Source organism: Diabrotica virgifera, chromosome 8 (assembly GCF_917563875.1).
Source record: "Diabrotica virgifera virgifera chromosome 8, PGI_DIABVI_V3a".
Classification (NCBI taxonomy): Eukaryota; Metazoa; Arthropoda; class Insecta; order Coleoptera; family Chrysomelidae; genus Diabrotica; species Diabrotica virgifera.
The window spans coordinates 13,782,732-13,809,700 of NC_065450.1; the positions used below are offsets into that span (position 1 = coordinate 13,782,732).

General features: G+C 33.9%; 7 non-coding genes across 7 annotated transcripts; 3 read left to right on the forward strand and 4 right to left on the reverse strand.

Moving 5' to 3' along the window:
* Positions 1 to 4,549: 4,549 nt before the first annotated feature.
* Positions 4,550 to 4,631, reverse strand: Trnas-gcu (transfer RNA serine (anticodon GCU)). The gene has a single exon. It is a non-coding gene; the product is annotated as a tRNA-Ser (tRNA).
* A 245-nt stretch (positions 4,632 to 4,876) lies between these two features.
* On the forward strand, positions 4,877 to 4,948 carry Trnac-gca (transfer RNA cysteine (anticodon GCA)). Its single transcript has one exon. It is a non-coding gene; the product is annotated as a tRNA-Cys (tRNA).
* A 4,178-nt stretch (positions 4,949 to 9,126) lies between these two features.
* On the reverse strand, positions 9,127 to 9,208 carry Trnas-gcu (transfer RNA serine (anticodon GCU)). The gene has a single exon. It is a non-coding gene; the product is annotated as a tRNA-Ser (tRNA).
* A 251-nt stretch (positions 9,209 to 9,459) lies between these two features.
* Trnac-gca (transfer RNA cysteine (anticodon GCA)) lies at positions 9,460 to 9,531 on the forward strand. Its single transcript has one exon. It is a non-coding gene; the product is annotated as a tRNA-Cys (tRNA).
* Positions 9,532 to 18,983: 9,452 nt separating this feature from the next.
* Positions 18,984 to 19,055, reverse strand: Trnac-gca (transfer RNA cysteine (anticodon GCA)). The gene has a single exon. It is a non-coding gene; the product is annotated as a tRNA-Cys (tRNA).
* Positions 19,056 to 19,460: 405 nt separating this feature from the next.
* On the reverse strand, positions 19,461 to 19,532 carry Trnac-gca (transfer RNA cysteine (anticodon GCA)). Its single transcript has one exon. It is a non-coding gene; the product is annotated as a tRNA-Cys (tRNA).
* A 157-nt stretch (positions 19,533 to 19,689) lies between these two features.
* Trnas-gcu (transfer RNA serine (anticodon GCU)) lies at positions 19,690 to 19,771 on the forward strand. The gene has a single exon. It is a non-coding gene; the product is annotated as a tRNA-Ser (tRNA).
* The last annotated feature ends 7,198 nt before the right edge of the window (positions 19,772 to 26,969 follow it).

Genomic DNA, 26,969 nt, shown 5'->3' on the forward strand with positions numbered 1-26,969 from the left:
TCAATTAATACTTTATGCGAGAAATATAAAAAGATGTCGATGAAACCAAAGAGAACTTGCGCATAATAAAATTACACATTTTGTAAGGTTATGCCAAAATTTAAATAAATATACATTTTATGAAAAATTTGATGTCATCCAGGATGTAAAGCCAACTTTTTCCCATTTCTAATACGTCAGGCGAGCGGTCTTTTTCGGCTTTAAAAAGAATAAAAACATATTTAAGGTTAAATTTGGGTCAAGAAAACCTAGACGTATTATCACTATTGTATATAGAGAACGAAGAACTGGAGAAACTGATTTGTGATAATATAATATGGTAGTTTGCGAATGCCAAGTCAAGAAAAAAAGTGATCTAATTTTTGTCTTTATGTATTTTTAGAATATTTTTCTTAGGTACTCACCGGAGGGACCGCAGACGTTCGGATACAATTAGGGTCTCTTTGCAAAGACAATGACGTCGACTTTGCAAAGTAACAAGACACTTACTCAACACACATACTACACATTACTGCCCTGAGTTAGTGATAAGTTATAATCTAAAAAATCATTATGAAATTGACTGGCCAGTTGGTTGTGAAAACCAGTGCCAATAAAACACAAACACACACACAGAATATGTTTTTTGTTGGTCATGTGTTGTTTTGTGAAACTTTCTGTTTTTGATTTATGTTTTTAAATAAATTTTTTTGGATTATTTTTTATAATAATAGTCTCCCGTTTTATACCGCTGACGCGTCTTTGGGATTATAGCAGGGTAGTCTGCTACATCTAGGGCCTAAGGTATACAAGGAGGGTAACAGGGCCAGTGCACGCTTCAACCGACTATTATTATCCCTGGTTTTACCCAAGGTACTCATTCTAAGTCGGCCTGGGGCCTATAGACATTTAAAAAATTTCGAGTTGTTCTTGCCGACGCTGGGATTTGAACCACGGCCTACCAGCACGCGAGTCAAGCATACTACCGCCTGAGCTACTCCGACCCGGGATTATTTTTTACGTTTGCCATTCTTCTTGCTTGTTTAAAAAAATTATTTTATGGATTTTACAATAAACCTTTATAGTTAATGCATGTGTTTTCTTGTTAAAAACTGACAGCGAATAGCAATGAATGGGGCCCCTAAACCTCCAGCGCCCAGGGCTCGAAGTTAGGTTAAACCGGCACTTGTACTGGCTTTTGTCGTTAGCATACGATACTTTTTGGGACTCTCACGGTTGGCTCTCGACCCTAGTAGTTTATATCTGATGCCCTCCTGGAATGTGCGTCAGTTCTTTCGTTGCCATATATGCCCCGATGACGTGGCACCCGTACCAGGGTAGCATGTTCCGCCAGTCTGTCGAGTTTGTGTTGACTCTCCACTCTAAGTTAAGGCTTATAAGAGCCCCAATGGCTGCTACAAAGATCTACAGACCGAGCGAGTCTCGTAAATTGCACGGCTTCAAGCCACGCTTCACGCAATCGTACCTATTTGCTTACTTGTGTTTTGAGTTGTGTGGTCGTGCTCTGGTCGAGTGGAGTTATAATTTACCAAATTTAAATAAGTATAATCGTTTCTACTTATTCATAATATGTATACTATAATATAATATATTAAAGTTTTTAAATATTGCTAATATTATTAAAGTTTTTAAAATTGTATTTTAATATACTTTGTTTTATTAATAATTATATAACCTAAGTATTGCACCTTGTTCAAAAAAAGTTGAAGATAAATACCGCGGTTTTTTCATATGAAAATGCAAAGCAAAATATACAATTTGCAGAGTATGTAAATGCTTGTTTTTTGATAAAATAATACAAATTGTATGTAGGTAGGTAGAGTAGCAAAGCGTTGAGTAGTTTTAGCAAAAGTAGCTACGCCATCTGAGACACGATAAGGATGAAATTAGTTTTATATTTTCTTTTCTCATGGAGCATGCATGATAGAGAGTTTTTTAAAATACGTAACAAAGCATGTTGTTTTGTTATCTATGTTGCAAATATGTTGTTTTTTTTTTCAAATTACAAAATATGTTGTTTTCAATACAAGTACCTAATTGTTGTTATTATTTACTGAGCATTTACAATTTTGACTAACGCTCGATTTCATAATGAAGTTAAAGTGTGTGTTACCTTAAAAAATGCAATTGTTACAGTTAAAGAAAACTTTAAATTTAAAGTCCACTTTAACTTTATTAATATAAAATCGAGCGTAGGAAATTTTATAAACTTCGGAAAATAGCATTTCAAACACCTCACCTGACACAGTGTCTCAAGTACGATTGCGCGAAGCCGTTCAATTTACGAGACGCGCTCGGTCTGTAGATCCAAGTATGGCTGCTTGGCTATCTGTGCATATGTTAATCCGCTTCAGTTCGAAACCTCGTAGGTTGTTTTCTCTTGCAAACTTTAAGATTACAAAAATCTCTGCCTGAAATATAGAGGTATATTTTCCTAATGGAATAGAAATGTTGAGATTTCCACCACTACTGAATATATTGGCACCTATTCAATTACCTTCAGAAACAAAATAAAAATAACAATAAAACCTATGCAAATTACTTCTAAATTTAATTAATATCTCGTTTTTCTTACACGAGCCTGTATAACGGAATTCGTTCTTCTGAGCATATTGGTATTTAGTTTAAAACTTCATTCTGTGGAATTGCTGTCCATATCTCTAAAGAAGCCACTTTGAGCTGACTTAGCCTAACAGGAGAAGGTATGCTGTTTCGAATACTTTTACCAAGCCGGATCCAAACATGCTCACTGGGATTTAAATCAGGACTGTGTAGTGGCCATTCTCTATGCGTAATATCAACTTTATTTAAATATTGTCTGAAAATAAAGGGTATAAAGAGTAATAATTGGGTATACATCAGTGTGAATTTTCTCCGAATAATATGATATGCATATTGGAGAACATAATTTTGCAGTATCTCATTTATGTACCTATCAGCGACCAGAGATCCCGAAAGAATACAATTTAAAAATGAAAATTGACCAGCATTTGTGTTTTCTCCAAAATTTTTTAGCAACAAAATTATGAGTTTTGTGTATTAATTTTTTGATACACTATAGGACTCAAATTGTATGTATAAAAAACTGAAAATTGACCAGTATTTGTATTTTTTCCAAAATTTTTTAGCAAGAAAATTATGCGTGTTTTGTGCATTCATTTTTTGATACACTATAGGACTCAAACTTAAAGTATGTATAAAAAACTTAAAAAAGTAGCAGCTCGATACCGAAAGATATCGCCTCATGTATCACTCAAAGCTGCAGAGCCAAACTTATAGCCCGGGAGGTAGTGTCAAATTTAACCGGAGCATTTTAGCTTGGCTGTTTTCTTTTTATTTAGTTAGATGTTTCAAAGCTTATTAACAAATGATGTGTCAGCTGGCCCAAAACCGGGGATTTTAGCCAAGAAAAGGTAAAATGTGAAACTTGATGGAAAAACGCTATAACTTATACTTATGCCAAATATTTATCACCGTGACTTACGTGTATAATAGCCAAGGATACCTAGCTACTGGCTGTCACCCACACGATTCGGGTTCAAATCATGGCCCTGAAAATCTTTTTTGTTTTTAAAATTGACATTTTGATTTGAAAAATAATTATTTTTTGATAATACCACGTTTTTATTATTTATACGACACAATATAAAAAAGTCTGTATGTCTTTTATAGAATAGTAAACTTTGCATTTGATCATATAATATGTATATTCAGCTGACGCTTTTTTCTTACAATCTAAAATTCATAAATTAATGATTTATACTTTTTAATCTTTGCCAAACTACATAGTTCAAGATTATTTTTTTTATTAACTAGCTGACCCGAAAAACTAAAAAATAATGTTTAAAAGTTAAATACCAAAAAATTACCAGAAAGCCAAAAATACTCAAAAATATTGCGTATACTTTTTTTTTCTAATAGTACTCTTTTTTCACTTAGATCGTACTAACTAAAAAAACTTTAGGGGATTATGTACAACAACTTTGTTTAGTAAGGAGGTTAATCATAATAATATTATGATAATTATCATATTATGATAAAATGCATAGTTTACGATTCTATAAGACATACATACCTACAGACTTTTTTATATTGTGTCGTATAAATAATAAAAACGTAGTATTATCAAAAAATAATTATTTTTCAAATCAAAATGTCGATTAAAAAAAGATTTTCACGGTCAGGATTTGAACCAGAGTCGTCTGGGTAGAAAGCCAGTAGCTAGGTATTCTTGGCTATTATACACGTAAGTCACGGAGATAAATATTTGACATATAAGTTGTAGCGTTTTTCCATCAAGTTTCACATTTTACCTTTTCTTGGCTAAAATCCCCGGTTTTGGGCCAGCTGACACATCATTTGTTAATAAGCTTTGGAACATCTAACTAAATAAAAAGAAAACAGCCATGCTAAAATGCTCCGGTTAAATTTGACACTACCTCCCGGGCTATTATATAATATAATTCACAGCGAGATATCGTAAGCGCTTATTATAGATCTAAATTCTAATGCGCTGGCTAAATGATATAACTAAATAGTACAAAAACTCCGACGAGGATGGGATTCGAACCCACGCGGGCAGAGCCCATTGGATTAGCAGTCCAACGCCTTAACCACTCGGCCACCTCGTCATGTCAAAGCGACACCTAATATGGCATAGCTTTTTAAGCGATATATATTAGGTATGCATATATCTAAAGATTTATGGTTAATAAAATTAATCATTTAATAATGGGTTTATAATCAATGATTATACCGAGGACGGTTAAACCCAGTCTAATTAACAGTAAAATTTTTATGTATCCCTAATAAGAAAAAAAAATGAAATATTTTTCTCTGTGTACGAATTTTTTATGTTGGAAGGTTATTATAAAAAGAGGATATAGCTCAGTGGTAGAGCATTCGACTGCAGATCGAGAGGTCCCCGGTTCAAACCCGGGTGTCCCCTGTTTTTTATTTCAAAGAGTTTATGAACCATTTTGTATACTGATCGGCGCGAAAGCACCCTTTGAATTTTTGATAAAATTTTCTAAATTTACTTTATTTTTTATTGTAACTTTTATTTCTGGAAGTAAATTATTTGTGGAAAAAACAGGAAAACTTTAATATAAGATGATAACAAAATTCGATTAAATAAAGCCGTAGATAGATAATAATAACAGTGATACCTAATGGTAATGGTCCGCTGACCTAGCAAGGGAGATGCCCCCTCTCCCCCCACAAAGTTAAGACATTAACATTCATAAAATTATAAGCAACAGCAACGAAAGATACAGCAACAGGAAACCTCCACCTCAATAAAGAAACATGTTGATCTGTTGGTCGTATAATGCTTATTCCGCATATATTCGGAAGGCAGTTGAATCGCTCTCATATTCCCACGTTGGGTATATCAACGTTTTACAAAATAAATTTATTCCACCTGTTTTTCGACCTTAAAATTTAACAATAATTGATTAAGAAGTTTATAAAAAAAACACTGTAAAGTAGTATCGGCAGCGGCACTATCTGGCATAGTTACCGTAAAATTATGCGGTTGATTATGAAATTGAAATTGGCATTTTGTAATTTGAAGCGTTGATTGAAATATTATGGGGGATCCAGAATAAGAGATCCAATATATCAATCAATGCTTGGAGTGTGGAAAGGAGCTATGACTGCTACCTCCCCTAATCCAAAATCTGCTTTGGAATGCTTAATCCTCGGTTCTCGGTCAAACGACGCATTGAAGAACGTGTTGAAGCGGTTTTCCAATTTAAACGTCGGCAAAGGGAGGTACAAGATAAATAGTGCAAAGGAAAGAGCACACTGTTAGGATCCCTTATTACTGCGCACTTATAAATATTTATTTTTTGATAAAATTGGTCGGACCCATAGTAAGGACTATACGATACCAGTGTGGACGGTAGAATTTTTATTAATTTAGTTAATTCATAAAATGATAAAAATCTTAACACAACGTAGTTAGACAATTACATAGCAAAATTACCACGGCACTGATCGTATCATCTCCATAGCTCAATTGAAATTGGGACGATTTAGCACTTGCATGTTAAAGGCCCATTTATACATATCAGGGCCGAGTCCGTTCCGTGTTAAGACAGGGCCCGGTCCAAAAAAAACAATATGTACTCTTATGAGTATATTTATACATTGGCGTTTCCTGAACGGGGCTCGTCCGGGCCCGGTCTGAAATTAATTCCAGCCGATATTTTTGCTGTCGGCACTGGCGATGCACGAAAATGACACGGATCGCAGGGACTTGTATAAACACGATTTTATTGTTTTGTGAACGCGACTGCTGGAAAACAGACAAGCAATTGATATTGTGAGGTGAGATCTTCTATCCAAGCCGAAATATTTTCAACTATCTTTTACACAGAGATATGTAATAACGTTTTCCTCTCTAATTCGGCCCGGTACGCACACTGCCACAACCCGGTTGTATGTAAATATTGCATTAAAAATACCCGGACTCGGCACTGACCCGGAACGGACAAGGCCCGGGTATGTATAAATGGACCTTAAATCTCTTGGAACTGTGTCAGTTTACCGCCACTTCATCAAAAAATTATCCACAGTTTTTAGGATAATAAAAATTGTATAGAGGCAATAAATTTTAGACCTGGATCACGCGTATGAAAAAAAATTTGATTAATAGCAAGCTGAAAATTTGTTAATAGCTTAACGGTGTCTAGTCGCACAAACTTTCATGTACGGGAATACTGGAACAGGGGAAGTTTTAATTGTGGAACAGTTTAAAAATTTGGAACGTCAGATTACGAAAACGTTCCATGTATTTTGTCCGACAGAACATCCAATTGATTTGTTACCATTTCATTAAACTCTCATGCAAAAATCAGACTGGTGTTTATTACCAACTGGGCATTCTAATGAGTGGAACACGAAGAACATGTCAAATGACAGGAATCTTGTTGGTTAGTAATATCAGTCTGATTTTTGTATGAGAGTTTAATGAAAGGGTAACAAATCAATTAGATATTCTGTCAGACAAAATACATGGAACGTTTTCGTAATCTGATGTTCCAAATTTTTGAACTATTCCACAATTAAAACTTCCCCTGTTGCAGTGTTCCCGTACATGAAAGTTTGTCCGACTAGACACCATTAAACTATCAACAAATTTTCAGCTTGCTATTAATCAACTTTTTTTCATACGCGGGATCCAGGTCTATTAGGGTTTGGTATTAGCTTAAGGGTCATAAATCACAAATTTCGAGAGAAATTTTGATATTTCGCGTTGCTCTAAATCTACTTCACGTTGGGTTGAATCCCGTCTTCAGTTTTTATCTTTTTCTGATCCGTTTTTCTATTTCACTCGGCCAGTCGTTCCAACGTTCCATGGGAGTTCTTTTTTACATAAGTGCGACCAAAAACCATCAGGATATTTACACATTGGCGCAAAATTTTGTTTACACTACTACCCCAGAATGGACTTTTCAAAACGTAAGAAAACTTAAAAACTGCTCGAGGAACCCGACACACTAAACGGCTTGATTGTTATGATTATTTACAATGGGACACAAATCAATGCGAATGAAGTAGTGGATGTATTTTTAAAAAGAAAGAAGAACATTAATCCTGTGATGTGTATTACCTACCTGTAAATACCCCATTCCACGAATATACGACCCTCTTGTATTATCGCAACTACGAATATTTTACTGTGCAAAATATGAAGAACGAAAGTAAATTGCAAATTATATTGTTGTTTATTGGAGTAATTATTAAAGCAAAATACTTCCGTACTTCTTATGTTGCACACTAAAATATTCGTTGTCGCGATAATCCAAAACAGTCGTATATTCGTGGAATACACCATATAACACAACCTTATTTTTTAGCCTAAACTTCCCCACTGCTCAAAAAAGGACTCTCCAACTCCATCCATATATTATTTTACATCTTTAATATTTTGAACCCTTACCTTTAGTTTCATGAATATAATACTAGGGGAGGAAAGTATGCTAAATTTGCAGTTACTCGAGCGTTATGGGGACCTATTGGGTTGTGAAGAGTAGGTCTTAAAACCAAAAAAAGTTAAGTTAAGTTTTCCATAAAGTGGGGGACTTTCCATTTTTTAATTTAATTTTCCATTTCCAACTATGGTTTTTTCCGATTATAGCGCCATCTATCCATAATTGGAAAAAATATCTCTATCTAAAAAAATTGGGAACTCCTATTTAATATTTTAAAGTAACCCTCCACCCGATCTCCATGGGGGTCGTGTTTGGTGCCATTCGATAGATTTTTCAAAAATATTGAATACATGTATTTTGAAGTTTTTCGATCTGATTTTGCGAAATATCGCGGGGTTCGTATTTAAAATTTTAAAATTACCCCCCACCCCTCTCCGAGGGGGGTTTTGTTTGGTACCATTCGATAGATTTTTGAAAAATATTGAACACGTTCTTTTTATTTTTTCGCATTATTTTCGCGAAATATTCGTTTTTTTTTGTGAAACTTTGTGACTCGCCCATTTCCTTACGCCTCGTTCAAATTTTCTAAGGATAGATTTTTTTTTCGGACCTCCCGTATCGAACTCCAATCTATTAAGAGCCAGTATATGGAATAGTTACAGTCAATGGTACATTGTTTCTCCCAATGTGATAATTTGACTCGCTCGAGTAACTGCAAAAATCCCCGCTTGGGCTCTCCTACCATAAAGGAATATAATTTATGAACACCTCATGTATATATGGGTTACTTTAGGTACTTTCAGTCGTTTAATTTTCTTGAAGCCCCTCCCTCCTATATCTACTTAAACCTGGTATGTAATATCAGTCATATAATGTGTAATGTTGGTCCCATTATAAAACAAGATAGCTTTTGGGCCAAGACTGATAAAGATAAAGTCCAAGCATTCGCAAACTATCTCGACAAGTTTTTAAACTCCAGAATTATATGAGTTAATTTGCAAAATTAATTAACAAAATCTTCATGTCACTCTTATATCATAAAATAATAAAACGAAGTAACATCAAATACCAAATATCACGATTTAACACCATATTATTATTATTATTATTATTATTGTCTACTTAGCTTTTTGCCTAATTTCTTTAAAGTACAGCCACGGTTTTAAATTAATTGTATAAAAATTACCGACGAGGATGGGATTCGAACCCACGCGGGCAGAGCCCATTGGATTAGCAGTCCAACGCCTTAACCACTCGGCCACCTCGTCATGTTAAATGGATACCTAATATGGCATGGTTTTTTAAGCGGTATGTTTCTATTTTCTATTGTGTATCTAATGATTTATAACGAATTGTACTACATACTTTAATGAAGATTACGATTAAGAATAAGAATGACACCTACAGTAGTTAAAACTCTAATTAAAAGTAAATTTTATAGGGATTCCATATACACCAGAAAACATGGATTATTTTTCTCCGTGTGTGAATTCTCTACGTTGGAAGGTCATTACATGTAGGGGATATAGCTCAGTGGTAGAGCATTCGACTGCAGATCGAGAGGTCCCCGGTTCAAACCCGGGTGTCCCCTATCTTTTTTTTATTTTGAAGATATAAATATATAAACTAAAAAGGGGTAGTTCCCTGGGTTGGCTGTATACCTTATAGTTAAACAAACTGGAACATGAAGTAAAAACCACTTCTATGTAAAAGGTATATTTACTAAAATTGTTTTAGAATCCCAATGGATTCAATAAAATGAGTTCATCAGAACGTTTTCAAACCTATCGGTCCATCATCAGTGAATTTGAATACTTGCAAAATAGCCCCAGAACCAAACAATGGTTGTGATTATAAATAAATCTACATTATGTTAAAATAAATTTAAAATGGCTAAACGCCGATGTTCGGGGATTAAACCTCTGGGAACATGGTGAAACTCTACCCGAGGACCCAATCAACCATCTTTTCCCCGAACATCGGCGTTTAGCCATTTTAAATTTATTTTAACATAATGTAGATTTATTTATAATCACAACCATTGTTTGGTTCTGGGGCTATTTTGCAAGTATTCAAATTCACTGATGATGGACCGATAGGTTTGAAAAAGTTCTGATGAACTCATTTTATTGAATCCAATGGGATTCTAAAAAAAATTTTAGTAAATATGCCTTTTACATAGAAGTGGTTTTTACTTCATGTTCCAGTTTATACAGTGCTAGTCAAAAGTCCGTACCCCCCCTCGTATCTTTTGAACGGTTATACCTATAATAGTGAAATTTGGAGGGAGGAAATAAACGGACGTAAGCTTCTTAACTAGTCATAACAGATGACGTAATAGTGACAGATGACTTTACAGCGCCACTGTGACAGATAATTTTAAATGGGACCTTATGGCAAGTGATACCTCGTTTGAAAGGTATTGAAAATACCTATTCATTTATACTAATTTTGTTTGAGTTTAAGCTAATTTTGATGAAAAAATGAAATAAATATAAAATTGTAGTTTCGCATTTAATTAATAAAAATTCAAAATTCTGCCTATGATTACTTGTCAAAAGGGTTGAAGTTTACGTAAAAACTACTAGAAAATTGAAAAACGTCAAATTTTTTGACAAAGAAACCATAGGCGGACATTTGAATTTTTGTTAATTAAATGAGAAACTACAATATTATATTTATTTAATTTATTCACCAAAATAAAAATCCACCTACACCCAAAAAAATTAGTATGGCTGAATAGGTATTTTAAATACCTTTCAAACGAGGTATCACTTGCCATAAGGTCCCATTTAAAATTATCGGTCACAGTGGCTCTGTAACGTCATCTGTCACTATTACGTCACCTGTCATGACTAGTTAAGGAGCTTATGTCCGTTTATTTCCTCCCTCCAAATTTCACTTTTGTACGTATAACCGTTCAAAAGATAAGAGGGGGGGTACAGACTTTTGACTAGCACTGTATAAATATATATCATTTCATACGATTTCATATAAGATAAGTACGATAAAACTAAAATAAATAAATAAATCAAATAAATTTTTTTGCAATCTAAGTTAGACCATGTCTGTAATCACAATAATACATCGCTTTTGTCTTTAGACATTATAATAAAATGATAAATTATGTGAATAAAAAATATAATATAATAGACGACTAAGCCTAATAATAGTTCGTTTTTGTCGTATTCTCATGATAGTCTGGGCTGATTATTGGAGAATAGGCCATTTTTGGGAAAAGTTATTTACCAGCAATTTTATTGCTGGAATCGAATCTTATGATTGTATATATTAATAATATACTTAGGTATGCAAAGTCCGTAGATAGTGTGCTACTTTTTTTATAAACAAAAAAGCGCCCGAAAATCGTGTTTTTTTTTTCAATTTTTGCCCTATAACTCCAAAGATTTTAACTTTACACCAAAAACACTCAAATAAAAATTCAGCGCAATTAAATTCTGCATAGAGACGTGTTTTTGCCGATTTACTTCGACGAAAACTTTTCCCGGAAAAGCGAGTTTTTCCAACCAAATCTTTAATTTTCAACTAAATTTTTAGATAAGTAATTGTTAATCAATAATTAAATAACTTGGTATAGTAAAAGCCCTTTTCGTATAGATTATATTTCCAGAAGCCGATAGAAATTGAATAAACAGTTTAGCAACAATTGAATTGTTAATTAAAAATTTACGGTCGCTATAATAACGACAATAATTATGATGCATAAGAATAACTATGATTTTTTCATATACCTATCTAATGTATTTTACAGAATTGAAATTGGACTATTTAGGCGGCCTCAGGAATATTTTCAAATTATAAAGATTTTTTTGGCTTATAAACAAATAGAATATCTCGGGAAATATTAAACTAAATTAAGTTGTAAAAACGATATTCGAAAAACAGCGACAGGATGCTTCTTTTAAAAGAAAAAACGTTTAATTATGATGAGTAGTTCCTGAGATACAACTGGTCAAAGTTGACCGGAATTTACGGCAAATATATAAACAATAGGATCATAATTTTCCAACCATCACCTTTTTATTTTTGTCCTCTTTCTCCACACCAATTTTCATATCCTTAAAATACTCAGAACATATATTATTATAATAAAAACTATCGATAATACGTGTGAAAATTGCCAAAAATAGCAAAATTCCAATCAAAAATTAGGTTGGAGAAAATGTAACCCTCAAAGTTCAAAATCGGTATACGTTAAAAAAATGCATTTTCTCGGCTTCCCAAGGAGCAATTTCCTTCATTCTTTTTGTGTTCCCAAGTAACGCTAGTAGAGCCATCGAACTAACGCATTATTAAATGTCAAACTTGCTTTTGTTTTGTTATAATAAATTAATTTATTTATTATGGAAATGTTCGCAAGCCTTCACTACACCCAGCAGTTCTCTTCTGGTAACGAAATAGTTTCTTTCTGGTTTCGACAGGACTTTGCTGAAATAAGCGATGACTTTTTCCTGTCCATCCTGGATTTGGGAGAGAACAGCTCCTATGGCACTGTTGCTAGCATCGGTACCCAAAACAAATTTTCCTGTCTGTCCCGGGTAGCTTAATATCGGTGCACTGATCAGAGCCATTTGTAGTTGTTCGAAAGCTGTTTGGCACTCTTCACTCCATGTATATTCTTTGCCTTCCTCCGTCAACTTTGTTAGGGGCTTGGAGATATTGGCAAATCCTTTGACGAATCGTCGGTAATATGTGCATAAGCCAAGGAAACTTCTAATTTCATGTTTATTAGCTGTTACACCATTACTCGATACAATATGTCCTAGGTACTTAACTTCTCGTCGAAACATGTGACATTTCTTCGGACTTAACTTCAAGTTCGCTGCCCTCAATCGTTGAAAGACTTCTATTAGATTCTTGGCATGTTCATCAAAGGACCTTCCAACCACGATTACATCATCTAAGTAAACCAGGCATGTTTTCCATGTTAGACCTCTTAAAACTGCCTCCATTAATCTTTCAAATGTGGCAGGGGCATTACATAAACCAAACGGCATAGCCGTAAACTGTCAAAGCCCTGATCCTATCGAAAATGCGGTTTTCTCCCGATCGGCTGGCTCCATGTCTACTTGCCAATATCCACTTTTTAAATCGAGTGTAAAAACCAACGAGAACCGGAGAGAGTATCCAATGTATCGTTTATTCTGGGCAAAGGATAACTATCTTTTTTTGTTACCGCATTGAGCTGGCGGTAGTCGATACAAAAACGCGTTGAACCATCTTTCTTCTTTACCAGAACTACTGGTGATGTCCATGGACTGTTCGATGGTTCAATTACCCCTTGTTTGTCCATATCCTTGATAATCTCTTCGGCTTCATCTCTTTTCGCAAATGGAAGTCGTCTAGGCCGTTGTCTGATTGGCTGAGCGTCTCCGGTATTTATTTTATGCGTTACTATGCTTGTTTTGCTCTTATCCTTCTTATCAATAGCAAAAACATCTTGATACTCTATCAGCATAGACGTCACTTTTTCCGTTCGTTCATGATCAAGATCTTGGCATCTTTCAATGATCATCTCAATAAGCTCTTTGGATACTTCGCCTTCGATGATTTCTCATTGGTATTCACAGAGCAAATTGAAGCCACGGGAACACACTGTCCGATCAAAGCTCCTCTACTTAACTTGATAGCAGTTTCCCTTAAATTCATAACTCTTACAGGGATGACATCTCGAACTTTTACCAAAGTTTTCGCCGTTAGGAACTCGACATTATCCACATCTTCGACCATCCTTAAACTTCCCTTTCGGCAGTGTCCATCAAGCATGGTCATCAGAATTTTCTCACTATTACCGGGTATGGTTACGTCGCATGTAGTAAGTAAGCGGATGACATCTTCTTTGTCGTTGTGAAAGGGCAACTCTTCACCATTGATCTTGAGAACTCCATTTTGAACATCCAATATTGCCCCCACTTTCCTTAGTACGTCCATTCCCAATATGAATTCGTCGGAGATCTCGGCAATTAATACTTGATGTTCAACTGTGGTCTGGCCAATGGATACTGACATATTATCCTCGCCATATGTATTAATTTGCTCACCAGTCGCTGTTCTAAGCTTTATTGTCGCAGGTGATAATTTATTATGGTCTCGTACTACATCTGGACGTGCGGTAGTTCTCGTTGCACCTGTATCCACCAAAAATGATCTACATCTATTACTGATACGACCTTCGATGTATAAGTTGTGGATTCCACCGGAGGACGTAAGGTTGACAGTTACTATGGGGGCTCTAGTTCTCGAGGTCGGCAGTTGCCCCTTGGTGTCGACCCGCTCTAGTTTTCCGACGGCTGTACGATCTTCTTACAATTACGACGAATGTGGCCTACGTCTCCACAATTCCAACATCTAGGCTCGCGTCTCTTTGGCATCTGATTACTTAATACTCTTCGTATCATTACCTCCAGACGTTCATCGTTGTGTTCGTCACTTTCTTCAATGGTTCTTACTCTATGGCCTCGTGGAGTTTGACTAGCCGTTTCGTGTTCCAATGCAATAGCAAGTGCTTCATCTAAAACTTTCGGTCTTGCTAGTCGTAAAGCTTTCTGTAGTTCATTATCTTTCAGCCCATTGACGAAGGTATCTACTGCAATTTCTTCTAAAACGCTGTCTGGCACCTCTGGATAAGCCAACCGCACCACAGGAGCCACATGTGCTTCAAATTCTTGCAGATTCTCACTTGCTCGTTGACTTCTACTTCGCAGTTGTGCTTTGTATACATGTTGTAGATGGGCATCTCCATAGCGTTTTTCTAGACGAGTGAACAAGGTCTGGTAACAATTTTCTTGACCCTTGGGAATTGACCTTAATATATCTGCAGCATCACCTCGTAAAGCAGCAGTCAAGGAAACAGCCTTTTCCTGTTCGGTCCAATGATTGGCGGTCGCAATAGCTTCGAATTGTCTAAGGTATATGGACCAAGAGGACTTTTCATCAAATGGTGGTAATTTGAATCTCATATTATGCGACATTTCGTCTCTGGGTAGTTTATCTTTCACTACAGGATCTAAAGCTACTGCATTAACTGACGGTTGCACTTTTGTATCGGTTATCATGCTCTCTAATTCTTTGATCTTCTCTTCTACGGCCAAAACTACTGCATTAACTGAAGGTAGAACTTTCGTATTGGTTACCATAGTCTCTAGTTGTTTGATCTTCTCTTCTAACATTTCTTTATTGTCGTCTACACTTTTCTGTATCTTATCGAATGTTCTAGAAACTTCTTCAAATTTCTCATTGTTCTGTTTACAAACTTCTTCAAGTTTTTCGTTGTTTTGCCTACAGACCTCTTTAAAAGTTTCATCAATCTTTTGAGAAACACTTTCGAATTTCTCATTGTTTTGACTACATACGTCTTTAATTATTTGAGAAGTCTCATCGAATCTTTTAGCAACATTTTCGAATTTATCGTCACTTTTTCTAGAAGTTTCATCGATCCTTTCAGAAACAGTTTTTAATTTCGATAAGATTACTTGTTCTGCTGACTGGAAGTGGAACGTCTCTGGGTCATCTCCGTTCTTCGTGAGGACATCCTTGAGTCGTGCTTGTAGGACTATCTTGCACCCACTGCTGTCTAATTCGTACTCTTCTAATTGTTCACGGAGCTGTTTTATGGTCAGTTCTTGTAGCAACATCTTTGGTCGGCACACACGTACTTTTCAAAATGTCTTAAGTCTTTCCGAATACCGAACAATCAACGCACTTCAATTATTCCCGACGAATAAAGTTCAAAAGTCTTTTAAAAGTCTTTCCGAATACCGAACAATTAACGCACTCCGATTATTCCCGACGAATAAAGTTCAAAAGTCTTTTTTTTCACTTTTCATTTATTTACACTCCACACCGTTAACACCACTGTAACAAAAACGAGCGTTCGGGTATTTATTTACGACTTTATTATTTATTTATACAAGTTTACTTTACAAACTTTAGCTTAAGACTAAACTCTATTTACAAAAATTATGCCTTATATATCCTAATCGTTATTCTCGATCATTCCGGGCTAAGCCAGCTCTCCGACTATCGTGTGACCTTCCAACAACCGCGCGTCGGTTCCACGTATAGCGTGCTTCGATCTAGACTTTTCTCGGCTTACGTCTTGCGGCCGGTGACTCATTGTTTTGCTACAATATGTATGCGGCAGATTCGTGCAAATATTATAAGAATTATTGTGCATTTAATGGTAGAAGCATATAATTTGGACCACATATACTACACATATAAATGTTCAAATTTAGATACGAAGCCATCTCAGTTTTTGTTCCTTTTACAAAAACGGCGGGCATTCAAAATGGCGACTATCCATATGTGACTAATAGCACAATAACTTTTGAACGAAACGTGAGATTTCAACTAAATTTGGTATATAGGTTCTTTTTATGATGAGTAATATCAAGGTCTTGAACCGGAAGAATCGGTTTACCAGAATTTGTGTTTTTACTGTTTTATGTAATAATATGTTGTTTCTTTTTCAATTCTTTCACCCTGTACATAAATTTTTCGAAAAGGTAATAACGCCATTGAAAAGAGTGTAAATATATTTTTTAGGAAATATTTTGAACTTTTCAATTTTGTTAATTACCATTTAATAAATGCATAACGTATGTTCACATGTACCTATGGGCGGCAGATTCATTTTGAATGCCCGCCATTTTTGGAAAAGACTAAATCTGAGATGGCCTCATATCTAAATTTAAATCTTTGTATGTGTAGTATGTGTGATCCAAATTATATGCTTCTACCATTAAATGCACAATAATTCTTATATTATTATTTGCACGAATCTGCCGCACATAGGTACCTACATGTGAAGATACGTTATGCATGTATTAAATGGTAATTAACATAACTAACGAGTTCAAACTATTTCCTAAAAAATATTTTTAAGCTCTTTTCAACGCCAGTATCACCTTTTTGAAAAATTAATATATACAGGGTGAAGGAATTGAAAAAGAAACAACATATTTTTAAATAAAAAAAAACAGTAAAAACACAAATTCTGGTAAACTGATTCTTCCGGTTCCAGACCTCGATATTATTCATCAAAAAAAGAACCTATACAGCAAACTTGGTTATAATCTGACATCTCGTTCAAAGGTTATCGTGCTATTAGTCACATATTAGTCGCCATTTTGAATACCCGCAATTTGTGTAAAAGGAACCAAAAGTGAGATGGCCTCCTATCTAAATTTAAACCTCTATATGTATAGTATATGTGGTCCAAATTATATGCTTCTATTATTAAATGCACAATAATTCTTATAATATTTGCACGAATCTGCCGCATATAGGTACATGTGAAGACACGTATTGCACTTTTATAAATGGTAATTAACATTAAGTATATTCAAATGGGAAATAAGCCACAATTTTACCTAAAAATGATTTTATTAACGTTTCGACGCCCAAGTCGGGTGTCGTTGTCAAAATACAAAATAATACTAAATTAATATTTAAGTAATTAACATAACTAAAAAGTTAAAAATATTTCCTAAAAAATATGTTTACGCTCCTTTTAATGGCCGTATTAACTATTTGAAAAATTAATACATACAGGGTGAAATAATTGAAAAAAAAAACAACATATTTTTACATAAAAACCAGGAAAAACAAAACTTCTGGTAAACCGATTCTTCCGGTTCAAGACCTCGATTTTATACATCAAAAAAGAACCTATATACCAAATTTAGTTGAAATCTGAAGTCTCGTTCAAAAGTTATCGTGCTATTAGTCACATATGTATAGTCGGCATTTTAAATCCCCGCCATTTTTGTAAAAGGAAAAATATGAGATGGCCTCCTATCTAGTTTTGAACCTTTATAAGTGTAATATATGTGGTCCAAATTATATGCTTCTATCATTAAATGCACAATTCTTATAATATTTGCACTAATCTGCCGCACTATTAAGAACCTCGTCAAGTTGGAGCCTTGTAAAACCCAGAAAAGTAAATAAAATCAAACTAATTTGTAGTAATGTCCAGAAAAAAGTTGTTGTAAGGTCCAAAAGAAAAATTGGTTACAAAAATTTTTAGCTATTTTTGTTTATGAAATTTTTTACATTTCATTTTACGATAAAAGGTAGTAGGAATAAATATAGACAATTTAATTTGCTCCAAATAATGTTTGATAAAATTTTCTGTAGGGGTGCGAGATACAGCGCGAAAACTCTTTTCACCCCTTTTACCAAGATAGTGGTTGGAGGACAAGGGTGGGTGGACGTGGACAACCCCACAAAGTTGAACTTAAGCTTATACTTATTCCCCCAACACATCATAAAAATAAAATTGCATCCTCTAAAAAATATTTTCTACAGGTTTGGTGAATAAAAAAACAACAAACTAAGTTTTCAATCTAATAGCACATAAAACAACATCCAAAAATGTTATCTTACATCCTACCAGACTGGAAACAATGGGAACCTTCTCTGGTAACACCTCCGAGACTTCTACAATTTGCAAGCAATAACGAATGCTGAGACTAAGGAAAATTTTACAATTTATAATTCACGTCCCATCTGCTCAGCGCGGTAAAGTTCCAACGAGAATAGTTCCCTTCGTACTCTAATCGGAGTAAACAAGTAAATCAAAAATGAATAACCATTTTCAATTTCGTTGCAACACGAAACTACAGCCAGCAAGCACCTCATCAGGAGGCACATATGCTGTTCTCTCTGACCCAACTAGGACAAACCCCGCGGTGCAGTCACGGATTGCAACGGATGAAATGGCAGGGATGCCCTAGCGGCAACTGATATCAAAAAACTAAGGTTTGGTGAATAGTTTGCAGTTGGTGAGGATGTATTTCACGGTTAGGTAAAAAGTGTAATGGTGGCAAGTTGGATGAGTTAGTGAAGCTACCAAACCCTGGGTAATTTGTAGTTAATTCGGAGTCTTCTAATAATCGGTGCTTCTTTTCCAGTTAGGAAGTACATGAAAAGGTGGTCAATAAACGGTTGGCATTTAGTTTTTGATTATTTGGATTAATTTCTGGGAAAATCATGGTTTCATTTTAGCTAAAAAGCAGGGGACACCCGGGTTTGAACCAGGGACCTCTCGATCTGCAGTCGAATGCTCTACCACTGAGCTATATCCCCAATAATTCTGATATTTTATTCAGTACTATAATATTGTTCCTATTTGTGTATGCTCAAACCTACTTTTTAAATTTAACTTAGTAGGAAAATAAAGTTTATAATTTTATGCTATATCATAAATTATTTTATCATAACTCATTTTCATAAGTTCAGAAAAATATGTTCCCAAAACTGCTATATATTATGTAGGTACAATAATTTATACACGTACGGGGTTATAAATAAATTAATGTTGAGGTTTCTGTTTTATACTGTAGAAATAATATTATTTATGTCGATAGTGCATACTAGGCAACTTAAAAATCTCTTGCCCAACTTATAAAAATATTTGAAACACTGTTATACATAGTAAGTATGTATATTAGATACATCCAATTTCGACTAAAAAAAAAACAAATAAAAAATAGGGGACACCCGGGTTTGAACCGGGGACCTCTCGATCTGCAGTCGAATGCTCTACCACTGAGCTATATCCCCATGACACATGACACTGAACTTTCTGGTATACCGTGACCTTCAAAGTGAAAAATTCCCATATTTGATCTTTTTTGATTTTTATATCTCTTATAAAAAATATTATAATCATGACAATACAGATTTACCAAAACTGATATCAGTAAGGACAGGTAAAGCAGACGAGGTGGCCGAGTGGTTAAGGCGTTGGACTGCTAATCCAATGGGCTCTGCCCGCGTGGGTTCGAATCACATCCTCGTCGAATCCATTTTAATAAATTTTAAGAGCATCCAGGTAATGGTAAAGAATATAATAAATACAATAATACAATCCAATCACTGGATAAATACTCATTGGTTTTTTAAATTCATATACGTCAAAATTTTATTGAAAATAAAATCATCAATCTTGTGGATTAAAATGAAATCTTACTAATAGTCCAGAGAAATAAGGATTTTCTCAGGACACTCAAAGATCCAGGTAGCTGACTACTTTTTTAGTTATTGTAGACCTATAGGAAGAAAACCTACCTGTGTCTTGCCTAGAGTTCGCGTCCGTTTTTATAATTATTAACAGTTTATTGCAAAAAACACGATTTTTTTAATTTTTAAAACCCCATTAAAAAGCTAAATAGTTGACATAAAATTACAAAATTTGATTTTATAAAATATTGAAAAAGCTTCAAAATATCGATTTTTGAATGTTAAAAGTCAATTTGTTGCTTCGCAAATTGCAAAATAAATGAAAATCGATATTTGTTAATAACTTTTACTAAATTTAACTTAGAATTTTAGAGTTTCACCCAATGTTGGGTATTTTTGTACTTAACAAACCCTCAAAATTTGAGATAGATCCATTAATTACTTGCAATAACTTAAGACAGAAAATTTTTGGTTGTTATTATTGAGCAAATGTCTATACTGTTTCAGTCATGTAAGTAAAACTAATCAAATATTTACTAAGTGGATTTATTATTATGTATATCATAAAATTTAGATATGTTTTGAAAATTATAATGAATAATGCATATTTGGATAATATTAAAAATTAAAAACAAATGAATAATTACTAATGTAAGAATATATACAGTATGTCCCTGTAAGTTGGAACCATATGGAAAACTTTTTTATTATTGACTTTACGAAAAAAAGATATTCTTCATAAAAAGTTCTGCATGGTCTAAAACCGAAGATGCAATCATCTGATATTAAGTTTTATTAATAGTATATGAGAGATGTCAAAAAATATGAATTTCTGTTAAAAGTAAAGTAGGTATCTTTACACAGAGAGGGGCTAAATTTAGGAATAAATTCATTTTCTCTAAAATGGATGATTTCGGAGAAAAATCCCGAAATAGGTCGATTTTTATTTTTAAATTACAATTTTTTGGCATATATTTCATACTAGTGACGTCATCCATCTAAGCGTGATAACGTAATCGATGATTTTGTTAAATGGGAATAGGGGTCATGTGGCACCTCATTTGAAAGGGTGTTCAATTCTGTATTCAGTAATATAAACAATATCATTATTTATACAGGGTGACCAAAAAAATCATTTTTTAATTAAATTAATTGACGCAAAAAGAAGAATGTATGTAATTTATTTAACTCAAAATACATTTTATTGCTATCAATAAATATAAAAATGTTTATTTCACAAATAAACATTTCTTCTTGCTTAAATTAAATCACAAACAGCCTCCCACGTACATGGGCAGTTTGAACATTTAATTTCATCCTAAAACCAATGTTTATTTGCCAAATAAACAGTTTTTTCTATTTTCTGAAAGCGATAGAAAGTATTTTGATTTAAATAAATTGCATACATTTTTCTTTTTTCGTCAATTAATATAATTCAAAAATTATGTTTTTGACCACCCTGTATAAATAATGATATTTGTGTTTATATTACTGAATAGAGAATTGAACACCTTTTCAAATGAGGTGCCACACGACCCATATTCCCATTTAAAAAAATCATCGATTACGTCATGACGCTCAGATGGACGACGTCACTATTATGAAATATATGCCAAAAAATTATAATTTAAAAATAAAAATCGACCTGTTTCGGTATTTTTCTCCCAGGGGGTCCATTTTAGAGAAAATGAATTTATTCCATAATTTAGCCCCTCTCTGTATAAAGATACGTTACTCTTGAAAGAAATTCATATTTTTTGACATCTCTCATTTACTTTTAATAAAACTTAATATCAGATGAGTGCATCTTCGGTTTTAGACCATGCAGAACTTTTTATGAAGAATATCTTTTTTTCGTAAAGTCAATAATAAAAAAGTTTTCCATATGGTTCCAACTTACAGGGACATACTGTATATATTCGTACATTAGTAATTATTCATTTGTTTTTAATTTTTAATATTATCCAAATATGTATTATTCATTTTAATTTTCAAAACATATCTAAATTTTATGATATTATAATAAATCCACTTAGTAAATATTTGATTAGTTTTACTTACATGACTGAAACAGTATAGACATTTGCTAAATAATAACCAAAAATTTCGTTTGCAAATCCTACACCAATACAGTTAATTTCTGGACCGAAATAGCATAGGATAATTATGTAACTAATATTCTGCATACAAACCCCACTCAAATTCAGTCGCTGCCGTGACTGAAATGGTATAGGTTTTGTAAATTCGCCTCCGGAGAATATTTCACAGGTTAAGGGTCTTCTCAGCGGCTAGCGGTCAATGGGAATATTAAACGCTGATATCAAACGTGTTGCGGGAAGGGGACTGGCAAAACAGAAAGAACTGGAAAGAACGGTTGAGTGGAGGAATACACTGAAAACTGTGGAAATCCTTAGAAAGGGACCGCAGACGTTCGGATACAATGAGTGTCTCTTTGTAAAAACAACGAAATCAACTTACAACTAAGTAACCAGACATTTACTCAACATACACACTAAACTGAACCAAACGGCCCCGCTCCGTTTAAGTTTAGCCACCTGACATACAACATCTGTGACTCCTGTTTTTCTCGTAGTGAATCTGTGAATCGTGGTTCTTCATTTATTATATGGTCCAGCAATGACACAATAATCATCGACCTTTCTAATCGACACATTAGCTTTTTCTCGAGACTACTTACCATTTTCTAACTTAATGTCTAATTTAAATATTATTATTGTTCTGAAGCTATTTTCTTGTGGCATTTTTGATTCTGTGAATTTGTACTCTACGAGCCCTCTAGTGGGAAAGTTTTGGGGTAGTTCTGATTTCTTTCATTATATATGGATTTTGGGCTGCTCAATCCGAATATGAGGTTTGCGGACAAAATTTCTTGCCGGAACATTGAAAAAATCGCGAGAAAATCGAAAAATTTCAGCTTTTTTCCGCTTTTTTGCTCAAATTTCGAAAACTATTAACTTTTAGTAAATGGTCTGTTAACAAAAATTAAAGTACTTGAAATTATCTACAAATATCACTATTTACTTTTTTTTCAGACGAACCATTCAGTCTAAAGTGCAAGTTGAAAATTTCCAATTTTTAACGGTCTCGTCAAAACTCACTATTTACATTCCAAAATTTTAGTTTTTATTAGAATGCTGCCATTTGATATATTTCTCGTAGTTTTCTGTACAAATAATAAATGTTAGTTCATAATATAAATATGGTATGTCTCTTCTCACAGCTTCCATGAATCCATTCCATCCTAAAATACCGAGAATGTCTCTGCTTTCCCTTAGAGCCACAGAAGATCAGGCACAGATATGGAGTCACAGTTTCAGTTGGTGTGGACATTCTCTTCAGATCTTGATTTCTGATAAACCTTGAGGTTTTGTCCTTTGAAAATGTATTAGTTGAACAGCTCTTTGACTTCCATAAACCTCAGGTGCGGGTTTAGTTTTTAGCCGAGGAATGGATTGGTTAGGAGCTATTGCATGTGCAATACAAGAAATGCCACCCATGACGTAAAAAGTGTGGTATCCGTCGATTGTATGTACGTTAACCCTTTCTGTCCCAACGCTGCATATTATATATATGTTTTTGAAAAAGTGGGTCTGTATTCCCAGCCGCCTTATATATACATTCAAGGTATTATGGTCTCAATTTACCAAAGCCGAAAATATGCGTTGCTTATAAAATTTTAGACTCATTGGTGTCCCAATGCCGCAGAAATATGTCCGAAAATGTTAGTTTATTGTTCCCAAAGCCTCAAAATGTTGGCACATAAGACAGGTCATGCGGATCCATTGCCTTGTATATTTGTTCACATATTTTAGATATATGCTATATTGTAGCACTGGTGACAACGCTTATAGGTAGCTGCTAGAAGGTGAAGCGTTTGTAGCCACAGAAAAGACCAGAAAAAAGGAAGCGAATTGAGATACATGTGTACAAGATGCGGAGTCGGCCTTTGCGTAGTGTCATGTTTTGAGGAGTACCACACAAAAGAAAACTTTTAATGTTAATTTACATTACATTATTTTTTTAAGATAGTTACATTTTTTGAAGTTGGTTTTGCTCTCTGATGAGTACTTTTGAAAAGAAAACGTTTAAGTTGGTTAAAAAAAACTTATTAAAAAACATGTTTTGGTCATTTATTCGTTTATTTATATGCGACGTATGTATATAAGGCAATGGGACTCTAAGCATGAAAAAACCTTTGGGATTAAGGGGCCAACATGCAAATTAAGGCCTGGCATAGAAAGGGTTAAAATCAGCGTTTTCGTACACCTGTTGTGTAAAGCACGGCTGCTCAATTTTCTGCGGATCGCCTGCGATTGCTGACACTTCCAGATAAGCAACGCGCTTGCTCAAAGTCTTGTAGCGGCAGTAAGGCCCAGATAGTTGGTCTCACCATTCTTTGAAGGGTTGGCCGTTTTCTCTACAAAAAGTACGGCTCAAGAAAATAGGTTGATGTAGTTTCCTCTGTGGGGTTTTGTTCATCCTATATGGAAGCTGTTCGCCTGGAAGTGTCAGCATTCGCAGGCGATCCGCAGAAAATTGACCTGACGTGCTTTACACAGCTGGTGTACGATAACGCTGATTTTAACGTACATACAATCGACGAATACCACACTTTTCACGTCATATGTGGCATTTCCTGTATTGCACCAAAACATGCAGTAGCTCCTAAGCAATCCATTCCTCGGATAAAAAAAATCAGGGAGCTGTTCAACCAATTCATTTTAAAAGGACAAAACCTCAAGTTTTATCAGAAATCAAGATAACAGATCCGAAGGAAATGTTCACACCAACTAAAACTGTGACTCCATATGTGCCTGATCTTCTGTGGCTCGAAGGGAAAAGCAGAGATATTCCCGGCCTCTTAGGACGGAATGGATTCATGGAAGCTGTCACAAGAGACATACCATACCTACGAACTAACATTTATTATTTGTACAGAAAACTAGGAGAAATTTATCAAATGACAGCATTCTAAGTTTTGGAATGTAAAAAGTGGGTTTTGCCGAGACCGCTAAAAATTGGCAATTTTCAACTTGTACTTTAGACCGAACGGTTCGTCTGAAAAAAAAGTAAATAATGATATTTGTAGATAATTTTAAGTACTTTAATTTCTGTTAACAAACCATTTACTAAAAGTTAATAGTTTTCAAGATTTGAGCAAAAAAGCGGAAAAAAGCTGAAATTTTTCGTTTTTTTCGCGATTTTTTCAATGTTCCGGCAAGAAATTTTGTCCGCAAACCTCAAATTCGGATTCAGCTGCCCAAAATACATATATAATAAAAGAAATCAGAACTACCCCAAAACTTTCCCAGTAAAAACACAATTTTATTGAATCATTTGGTAATTAACTAGTTTTGATGGGAAATAAGCCACAATTTTACTAAAAAAATTGTTTTATTTTTAATAAAATCATTTTTTTAGTTAAATATTATTGTTTATATTGAATCAAGCCACATGTATGGATTGTAAAGAAAATTAAATTTTTAGCAGGCTAATGTTTCACATTTCGATTTCCAGTCCGATAATCTTTCTCTTCTTGTTTTTCTTCTTCTTTTTGTGTAAACATACATATGTCTACCTGTTTCTTCAATGTGCCTCCAGTAAGTTGCCGTTTGACGTCATCCTATTGGGAAACCGTCTCTCGCCGTCCTTACTACTCTATTTGTTATCATTTGGCTTATGTAGTCGTTTTATTCTACTCATCTGTTTTTTACCCAGTTCTTATAGTCCTCCATCTTTCATCTCTATCCTATATCTGTTATTGTAGCTCTGTCCCGTAATAGACCAGGCGCATCTATAAAAATATTAGTACATTTGGACGTTGAGAGGTGACTCAAATTTTTTTGCAGAAATTGCTTGAAAATAAATCAAATAATAATATTTGAGTTATCCTCCCTCTCAAAAAGGTCTGGAACATTGTGTAAATAATCAAAATATAAAAAAAATTAAGGAAAAATTCGATTTTCTTCTTGGTTTTTTGATTATAACTTTAAAACTATTTATTTCCGAGAAAAGTTGTACTAATATAAAAGTTGCGTAATTAAATTTCCTATAATACAGAATTGGCTAAAAATTTAAAAAATAGTCACCCTTGTTGCAAAATAGCAATAATTGTGAAAAAAACATACAAAAACAAGTATTCGTATTTTACGTTTTTCAACCATGTATGCTACACTTAGGACCTTCATATTTCAACGTGAAAAACCTTATGATACAATAAAATAATACTGTAAATTTCATTAAGATGGGTTCAATAGATTTTGCAAAATAAATTTTGCAATCCAGGTTTCGTAAAAAAATTCATTTTTTCAAAATGTTACAGGACTGAAAATAAAGCAGAGAGCAAGTTGAAAATTTGTTTGCTTATAGAAGTGTACTGTACCTTTCATTCGCCATTTTGCAAAATTAAAATCGATTAATACCACGGCGTCAGGAATTTTTTTAAATAAACATTAATTATTGGTGCTACGCGCAGGACAGCGGATAGTTTGCTCTGATTGGGCATTCCAATGACCTTTGATAATGATTGATACATTTTAATTTTTATTACATTTCGATATAAATAAATAAATTTGTTTATTGCAAAATAAAAACACATACTCTATCCTTTGAAATAACACTTTTATTAGCCAAAACTTTCTTTGTTCATATATTTTAACTTAAATAATAAAAGTTTATTATTTTTAAACATATGCAATTGTTTAAACAATATTTCACAAACAATAATAAAATTAGTTTGATTTTTGTGGAATTAAAATATTAAAATACAACAAAATATAGGGTAAGAAAATAATACATTAGATAAAGATTTGAAGAAATTTTGGTGGAAATCAATTTGTGTGAATCGAACACAGCTGTCCTGCGCGTAGCACCAAAAATTATTGTTTATTTCAAAAATTTTCTGACGCCGTGGTAATTAATCGATTTTAATTTTGAAAATTGCTAATGAAAGGTACAGTACACTTCTATAAGCAAAAAAAAATTCAACTTGCTATCTGCTTTATTTTCAGTCCTGTA